The following is a 9681-nucleotide window of genomic DNA, read 5'->3' as shown; positions in this document are numbered from 1 at the left end:
TTATGCTGTGAGGATAAGAGTTTCTCATCAATGGACATCATTTAAAAACTAAGATACTTCCCTGTGTAGACAGGGCTCGGTTAGTCAATTATTTCTCTGTTTTGACTATGCCTGAAACTGGACTGCACAAACCATATGCTAGTTGTGAAATGGTGTGTGCTGTATATTGGTTGTGAAAGGGCTTTATTCCACAGCAATTAGTTATGCCTGGTTAAAGATATGCATGCAGTAAAAATAATAATGATTCCACAATAAAGACCCCTGTGATCATGCAAATCAGACACCTGAAGTTCAAGGAGCTACTTATAGAAGAGGTGAAAAAAAAAATCAAGTAATGACTATGTTATAATGGGTCAGTAATGATATTGTATCTCTCTGATCTGGCTGGGACGTTGTTTCAGGATAAAGTAACAAAATGTTGTATGTGCTATGAAGTGGAATATGCAGCTGAAAATTAATAGGATAAAAGATATATGCACTGAATGTTTGACCTGGAAATGTTTGAAAGCAGAGGGTTTAAAGAGAAATAAATACTGAAACATCTGCTGTCTTTGTAATTTAGAAGATAGTTTTGTTTTGTAGATCATTCAAATTCTTTCTGATTATTGTAGTCTTCTCTAATATATACCAGTAGCTGAAATAGCGAATAAGTATTTGTAAAATGTCAGCTTGTTTTCTATTTAAAAGAAGAATCCTTTTATGTTTCCTCAGCTGCTGCTAGATTTAATAACTCTACCAGATGTCACATTTAAATTGTATTTTGCTTTTAAGGCTTTGAAAATCATCAGAGCAGAGACAGCCTTTAGAATTTCAGTGGCTATACCACAGCTTCTTAGAGTTATCCAACCTTGTAATTATAAAAACCCCTTAATGGTTAAAAAATATGAGGCTCCAATAAAATATAACTATGCAACAGTATACTAGAAAAAGCTATGAGACATTATTTGTTACAGATATGCAAAGGGGTCTATGTAGTTAAATCTAGATTTCTGGACAACAGAATTGCTGCTTTCTCTGGCACTGTGGTAATGGCAGCAAGGCTAAAAACCATTTAAAAAAATCTAGTTTAAGGCACTGGTAGTATCCAGAGTGGTCTGCACTACCTATGGAAGACAACATCACCTAAGTCATTAACAGCTGAGTGTCATTCAAATTCTCACAGAATACAATGGTAAATGGATCAGGACACCCACTTATCCCACAGAACTTTACTGAAAAACATTCAGGGACACCAAGTATCTGGCAAAACTAGGTTTCTTGATCTTGATTTAAGAAATTTTGTATTGACTTTCTTTTTACTTGGCTAATTGTATACATACATATTTATGAAAAATGCACAAGCATTTCTGAAATGCATTACCTGTTTTTGTTGCATACCTGATCAACATACTGTTGAAATCTTTCTGTTTGTTTTTTGGTGCATTTAATTTGTGGGTTTTGGTTTTTTTAACACTCATTTGGTTTCTAATGCACCACCTATCAATGTCATGTTTTGAAACCTCTTCAGGGGTTGTTATAGGCCTGCAGAGTTGGTGTTCACATTCTAAACACTAATAAGCTACAATTTGTTCCCCTGGTGTCAAGCAATAAGCTCAAAGTAGCAATTTCTTATCTTCTAGGGAGTGACTGAATCCTAAAATGTCTCTGATATTATCATGCATATATGACTATGTACTAGTTTTCTCATTGTAACAATGTAGCAAGCAACATCATGAAGTAAAAAGATAACTTGCTCAACTTCCCAAGGTACTAATTTTAAAGCACTAAAGAAAATATTTTTGCTCGATATTAAAATATTTCTAATTAAAGAAAAGTATTTTTTGTGACACAGGCTACTTCTTGCTGGGAGAAAATGAAAACTGTATCCAAGATTATAACAGAAATTCAGTATCAAACTGAAAACATTTGTTAGTTGTACTTTTAAATTTAGTTTTGGTTGCATGTGTCCCTGCAGGGAACATTGTAGGAAGAATTTAAAGAGGTTTGAAAAAAATACTATGAAATCAAATATGTTTAATTTGTTTCCTGAGGGGTTTTTTCAATCTCTTCTTTGTTTATGCATTCTATTTTGCTTCAGTGTAGCTGTACTTATGGATGGTGATGGGAACACTTTTCTAAGGGTAAAAGAAAGTAGCACAGTACTAGAAGCGGGATGTTTATTATTTATTGTATGTGTTGTAATGTTTCTTGGTATCAGGCTTGATGTTAAGCTTTGGGTGAGATCTCATTGTGGTAGAAAGATGAGGGTCGTTTCTGCCAGCCTGGCTGTCTGTTATCTCTTCTCTTTTTTACTGGATGAGTGCACAAGTTGAGCCTACTGAAAACTTTACACATATATAACAATGTTTTAAATATATAACTATGCGTATTTTATGTGTCTGTGTGTGTCAGATTTCAGCTGGATAAGTAACCTGGTGTCATTTACACTATGACATCACAGTCCCCAGAGCTGAAGCAAGGGAGGGTGAACAGTCTTTCAGGTCCTGAGTGATCCAGAATCAGTGGGAATCTTTTCCCCCATAGGGAGAAAGAAGATGACTCAGTCAATAGAACTGAGAAAAATACTCTCTTTTTCTTTCTCAGCACTATAAATGCTGTCTGTGCCAGAGGAGAGATACTGACAAATGTTATGTTCTTTAATCCCTGTTCTGGGTAAGCTGGCTGAAAGACCTCTTTGTGTTCTGTGGAAGTCCATTAAATTGACAAAGCTCTGAATAGTTGTGTAGTTTTGTCTAAGCAGTTCTCAGTGTAGAATTGAAGTTTAATCTTTAAAATATGGCAAATGATACACCCGAAACATGAAAATCTCTTCACATTTGTATTGAACTTTACCCCTGCCATCAGCAAAGAAAGGATATCCCGTTCCCTCTGTTTATCAACTGTCTATTGTTTGATAGCAGAAACAATATCTACACATGAAACAATATCTATTTATATAGCAGGGCAGAAGGGACTAGGCTGTCTCTGTTGTTTTGAAAACCAGAACCTCTTACATTTCTGTTGTGGTTTGAGCCCAAAGGGCAACTGAGCACCATGCAGCTGCTCGCTCACTCCTTCCCCCTCAAGAATAAGAAGGAAAAAATAAAGAAAGAGTTTTAGGAATTGAGATAAAGACAGAGAGATGAGTCACACATTATGATCATGGGCAAAAGACGGATTCATTAGGGGAAGAAAAAAGAACTTTCATTTATTTCAGAACACTAACAACAGTAAGAGTGAGAAGCATCACCACAATTTAAAAACACCTTCCCCCCACCCCTCCCTTCTTCCTGGGCTCAGCTTTTCTCCTGATTTCACTACTTCCTCTTCCCGCATTGGCGCAGGAGACAGGGAATGGGGGGCACAATCTGTCTGCTGTTCCTTCCTCCTCAAGGGGAGGACTCCTCACACTCTTCCCCTGCTCCAGAGTGGGGTCCTTCTCATGGGAGGCAGTCCTCCATGAACTTTCTCCAATGTGAGTTGCTTCCATGGGCTGCAGCCCTTCCTGAGCTGCTCTGGCATGGTTCTGTCCCAAGTGATGCAGTCTTTCCAGAGCCGTACTACAACAGTGGGGACTTCTCAAAGAGTCACAGCCTTCTCTGGGCACAGCCACCTGCTCCCATGTGAGGTCCTCCATAGGCTGCAGATGAATATCTGCTCCACTGTGGACCTCCATGGGTTCCAGCAGGGGAAGGCTCTGCCATCTCACCATGGGCTTCAGGGGAGTCTGCACTGACACATCTCCCCACCATTCTTCTCCTTTCTTCCTCTGACCTCAGTGTTTACATACACGTCCTCGCAATACCACCTCACACTCCCACTCCTCCTCCCAGGTTCCCCTTCTTAAATACATTACCATGGAGGCACAGCCACCATCACTAACTGGCTCGGCCTTGTCACAGAGGTAGGTCTGACTTGAAGCCAGGGGAGCTTTGAGAAGCTTCTCACAGGGGGCACTAACAGAAACCCCTGCCACACACACAAACCTAGCACAATTTCCCACTGAATTTCAAATCTGAGAAAGAATTATTAAGTTGTGGGGTTTTTCTCTGGTGAAATAGATGTCTACTCTGTAGAGGTAGAGCTCTGGACCTGGTCGTGCAAAACTGCTTTTATGAGTCAGAGGAGCCTAGTCCACACTTTGTGTCATTCTAAAGCAGAACATCAAGACAAACCAAAATAATTATACTCCAAAAGTATGCAGGAGATACAGAAACCTAGGGAAATTACCTCATACAAACATCTGTATTTTATATATCTAAAGTTAGATGAGATTAATCCACTCAGGAAAAATAAGAGGTTTCATGGCATGCAGCATTGGAATGATATTTAAATGTAGTAATTCCTTTCAAAATGCATATATGGAAAAAAACTGCCAAAGTAACATACTCCTTTATTTTGAATTGTTCATTTTCTCCCTAATAGTAACAAATAGAATATTCATTCACAAATCAGGCCAATTTGAATGGCTTTTAGAGAATATGCTTTTACATGTGTGGAAAAGAAATACACAGAGATTTTTCTCCAGCTATAGTTTGTGGCTTTTAACAATTCTGTGATGGCCAGAAAGAACTTGTTGTAGGATTAGTGCTGCTAATTTTTAATATCTGCTGTCAAGATACTATTTTGCTATTACATAAGAAGCTGTACATTTATGCCACAAACATGCTAGAAGCTTTACAAGTACAGAGTGGATACAGAAAAATTAACTGAATCAGATTTTGAAGTTACTTTGGTGTACAAGTTTCTGCACACCTAGCTAGTCAGGTTCTGGCAGCTACCACGGTTTTGGAACATATTAGACTATATGAAATCTCACATGTTTTTTGACCTCACAACATTTTTCAATTGTTTAGGTTATAATACAGTATTGAAAAAAGTAATTTTCATTCATGTACTTTACCTCATTCTGTAATTTCAGAATCATATCTGAAAACAAATAATAAACATCAGTCTATGCATTTAAATGTGTTGTGGTTTTTTTTTTAATTATAATATTTGTTGGATAAATACTTTAAATATTACACTTCTAATGAGCAAGTAGGTAATGTATTGCATTTAGTAGCATGCAAAGAAAATACTAGTTTTGTTTACTGCAAGTGCAAGAGTTAGAATTGAACTTTTTGTTGTTTTTGTTTATTTTTTTCCCCACAAAGGAGGTAGTATATACATCTAATCTATACTAATTTCAACAGAAAAGTGCTAGAAAGAAGTCACTGACCATAGGGAATTTTGTCTTTTTCTTTTTTAAAACTTTATACTGTCATGCTTGACCTGTACCTTATGCTGCATAATCATCTGTAATAGAAATTCTGCTTTACTAAAACTGATTTTCCATAGCTGTTTCTGCTGGTTAAAAGATATCACTTTCTACATATTCTGAAGACTTCATGATGAATCACAGAAAACACTTTGTACTCAAAGTACAAGCCAGGACACAATGATTCCATCTCTGTTCTGCCTGGAAAAAGTACAAATTATTGAAAGATGTGTTACTGGAGGAAAAGCTGGGAAACTGAATTCTTCCAAAGTGTACAGCATAGAAAGTATGTCAGATGGGGCCCCTGGATGTTCTGCTGTCTTTACAGCCTAGGTCTGGACATCTCCAATCTTTCAATAATGGTGCAACATTACCATCTACATACTCTTGATAACTATGTCTCTGCCCATGCAGAGTACAAATCTGTGAGGGCTAAACTACATGGGGCGAATAGCAACAGGGCTTATCAGCTGATTCATCGGTTATGAATAACTATAGGGGTCTGTGCAAATGCTAACATTGTAAGACCTCATCAGAAGAGGTTTATTCTTCTGTGGTTACTAGAAAAAATTATGTACTCGGACTTGTCAGGGTTTTTTGAAGAAGAATTCTAGTGATGATTTTGGTGTCTAGATTCACTGTTAGGTTTTGGTGCGTTGTTTGATTTGGCTTATCCTTAACAAGAAAAAAGACATAAGAACAACAATAATTGTTTAGAGAGATAGCTAAGTAAATACATGTAAATTGAAGGGAGAAAACAAATACTTATTAGATATTTTTAGCAACATATACTCACAATATACCTCAGTCAGGCACACATCAGCAGTGCTGCCGTACTCAGGCCTCCTGCTACACAAGCCATAGTTTCTAGACTTCGCATAACCTGTTCCCAGTAACAAACCACTTGCTAATTCCTTAGGATTTTCCTTGGTTTTGTAATAATCATGGGAAATATCCTATATATCTGAGTTATGCTGTCTCTGAAATGTAAAATCATTGCACGTCTATCCAGAACTGAGCCACCAAATAATGCAGTACTGTTTGACAGGTCTTGTGGGGTTTGCAGTCCAACAAGTTGCCTAGAGCAGAAATGAAGAACTGTGTCTGAAGAATTAGAATCACAGCAGCCATGCAGTAGCTGCACTCTTACACACATCTGCTCAACGTATCTGTAGAATCTAGGTCATAAATTTGTATGGAACATAAAGACTGAAGGATGTATATTTTGCAAATAATTTTGGCAGGTAATTTGGAAAAGAACCAATTTTAAAATTGCTAGCTGTATGTTACAACTACATAGATAATAAGTCAGATACCATATTACGTATATGCACTTATGTGGGTTTAACTGGCTTTACATATTTATTTGGCAGCTTGGACTTAAGATGGTTTGGCTTTCAGTATGTGTACATTTTTTCCACACATATGAACAAAGTGAGTGGATTTTTTTCTCCTTGGTTGTTTCACAATTTCATACATTTAACTACTCTTATAGTGTGCATAAAATTAAAAACATATGGAACATATTGCATGGTTACACAAATTGATAATGGTAACTGAATAAGCTTCTAATATTCGTTTCTTAGATGTTAGTACATTGTCACGTCCCGCTCCGATGAGGGGGACAAGTGACTCAGATTCGCAAATCCCCAGTTGGAGCGGACAACAAGTCTCCAAGTTCAAGCATTTATTAACTACCTACAATGCACTAATTGAACACATGATAATTGGCCAAGTACAGAGCAAGTTGTGGTGAGCAATATAATATGCTTTGCATTTCTTAATAGAAAAGGGAAAAGAGGGAGATAGAGGGAATGGGGGGATACAGATCACCGGTCTGGGTTCCTGCGCTGATCCTGCCGGCAAGGGTTCCAGGAGGCGGCCGTCTTCTTCGCTAGCGTTCGTCTTCTTCCCTTCACTGCTTTCTCCAGACGGTCGGGGGGGGGGGGGGGGGGGGGGGGCAGAGAGAGAGAGAGAGAGAGCCCTTTCTTCCCCCCTTTGATTTATACCCATTTTCCTTGGGTCCGTCCCCTAGGTCGACCCACATAGCTACGTATCCCATGTACAGGGAGGGGTAAGGTGTTTCATGGGATGATGTCATTAGCATGATCATGACAGCCCTCGTTAGCATATTGAGGGGTGTCAACTTTAATATGCATTTTGTGGATAATGAAGCAAAGTTCATTCACCGGACACATGGCCCTTGAAATTTGCCCAGGTGCCCCAGGGCAGAGCCGTCCTGTCTCCACAGGGCTCTCTCCCCCAGCTACATCGGGCAGCGTTATCAGCTTCGGCCTCCACAGCATGCACCCTGTGACTCAGAGTTTTGTCTTGCGAGTGTTTGAGGCATTTCTTCAATCAGCCTCAACTTTTGCTTTCCCAGGTTGTTTGTCTTAGTTTCTCACAGGCCTGGTTTCTCGTCTCTCACATACATATGATCAGAGAAACACCAGAAAACTCAAAAATACTGGAGAGAGGACAACTGGAGAGGTGAGCTTTTAGAAGAAAACAAATGAAAGATGTATTAGTAATAAGAAGAAAACAGTTCAATATCTCATCTTTTTTGTGATGTCCTCTGCTTAAATGTCCCCATGTGTGTGTTCCCTTTTGGTTTGTAGCTGAGTGATAAGTTTCTTGGATAGGAACTAACTTCTGCGCTTAGACAGTGCATATCACAACGGACTTCATATTCATGAAGGGAACTACTGCTACTGCTTCCAAGAAGGGAATATAACTTTAAGAGATGAATATTAAAATAAATTAAAAAATCATTATTGCAACTAAAAACTGAAGATCATAAGGGTTAGCAAAAAATAGCATACGACTTAACATCCCTTTTTACACTGGTAGCTGGTGAAGGGGACACCCATGAAAGGAAAGCTCTTGAAGGTAGACTCCAGCAAATCAGATGTGTATGAGGTTCTTTCTACTCAGATTCCAAATGTCTAGTAGGAACAATGGTGCAAACTGCCCACCCCCTATGGTATTCAGTGCAATGACCATCCTATCCTGGCATTAGCTTTTCCCTTCGGTCATTTCCATTACTGTCTGGAAAGAGCATGTAATTTTCTCATGCAATATTTTAGCCACTTCGGTTATGTTTCCATACATGGGGACATCACATCAAAAGACAAACAAAATGGTGGAAATTATTAACTATAATTTTTATACTTAAGGTGAGGGGGGACTACAAAAATTTTAAAAGGAGTTTTAAAATATGTGCATTTTTTTAAGAATTAAGCAAAACAGGTTATAGATGCAAAATCACATTTTAGTGAATGATATAAATGTGAGCAAATATAAATAACCTTAACTGATGTGAGCAAATATAAATAACCTTAACTGATGTCTCTTTTAAGCCAAAAGGTATCCTTTAAAACCAAAGTTATTAATAAAAATGTATTCAAAGTATTATCTCAAGAGAAACTACTGTGCAAGAATCAGGAACCTTAAATCTAAATTAAATGTATGTTTGTATTCTACGAGGTCTGTATAGGTTTGCATTTAATGATGGAAGCTGTTTGTAATGTAAATTGCAACAGCATTTTAGTATCCCATTTATAAAACTACAAGGAAAAATTCTTCTGTTTGTGCGTGTGTGTCTTGTGTGTGGCAAGTTCACACAGATAACATCTTCCCTCATGACAATGATTCTTAGTGATGGTATATTTTATAGAAACACTCACTGATTCTTTGTCTTGCATTTTGTGCTCTGTATTTTCACCTGACTGCTACTGATATGGATAAATAAAATGAATTTTAAAGCTGGATAGAAGCAGAGGGAGACTGTTCAATTCAGAATCCTTTCAAAAACTTTTCACAATACCCATCTCAGGTTTAATGTATTTGAAATATGCCTACATAAATCCATGCTGAGCTAGTGTATGTAACATTTTAATAAATATATTGACTTCTTGGTGTGTACTCAGCTACTTATAACAGTGTTTATTCTGTGGCTGAACATTCCTAGTCAATCTGTGCAGTTAGAGTTCTTTAATTCTTCACTTTTCTGAAATATTCTTTGTTTCATTTGGCATTAATGGTAATTGAAATTCTGTTGCAAGGAAGTAAAAATGTTGTTTATTAAGTGATATTCTGACTCTCATTACTGTCTTTATATTTGATTTTTAAATACAAATTTTAAATTTGAGTAATATTTTTAAAAACATCATCTTTCCTTTGGCTAAACCATTTTAAGTTTTGGTAAGTAAACCACTTGGCTATTTCCAGTGCCTATTGAGCTAGATACGCTGTATTGGAGCCGTATTGTTTTTTAATTAATAGCTAATCTAGCAACATTGCTGTAATTTTACATTGTAATGTTAACCATTATCATTAGGAAGTTATTATATTGCAAGTTTTCATTTATATAAAATGTGTACAACTACATCTTTACCAGTTGAGAAATATTCTGTGGTTTGTATTCCTGAACTGAAAAATTA

The sequence above is a fragment of the Athene noctua genome, chromosome 2, assembly GCF_965140245.1.
Source record: "Athene noctua chromosome 2, bAthNoc1.hap1.1, whole genome shotgun sequence".
NCBI classification, from domain to species: domain Eukaryota; kingdom Metazoa; phylum Chordata; class Aves; order Strigiformes; family Strigidae; genus Athene; species Athene noctua.
This window is presented reverse-complemented; position numbering follows the sequence as displayed.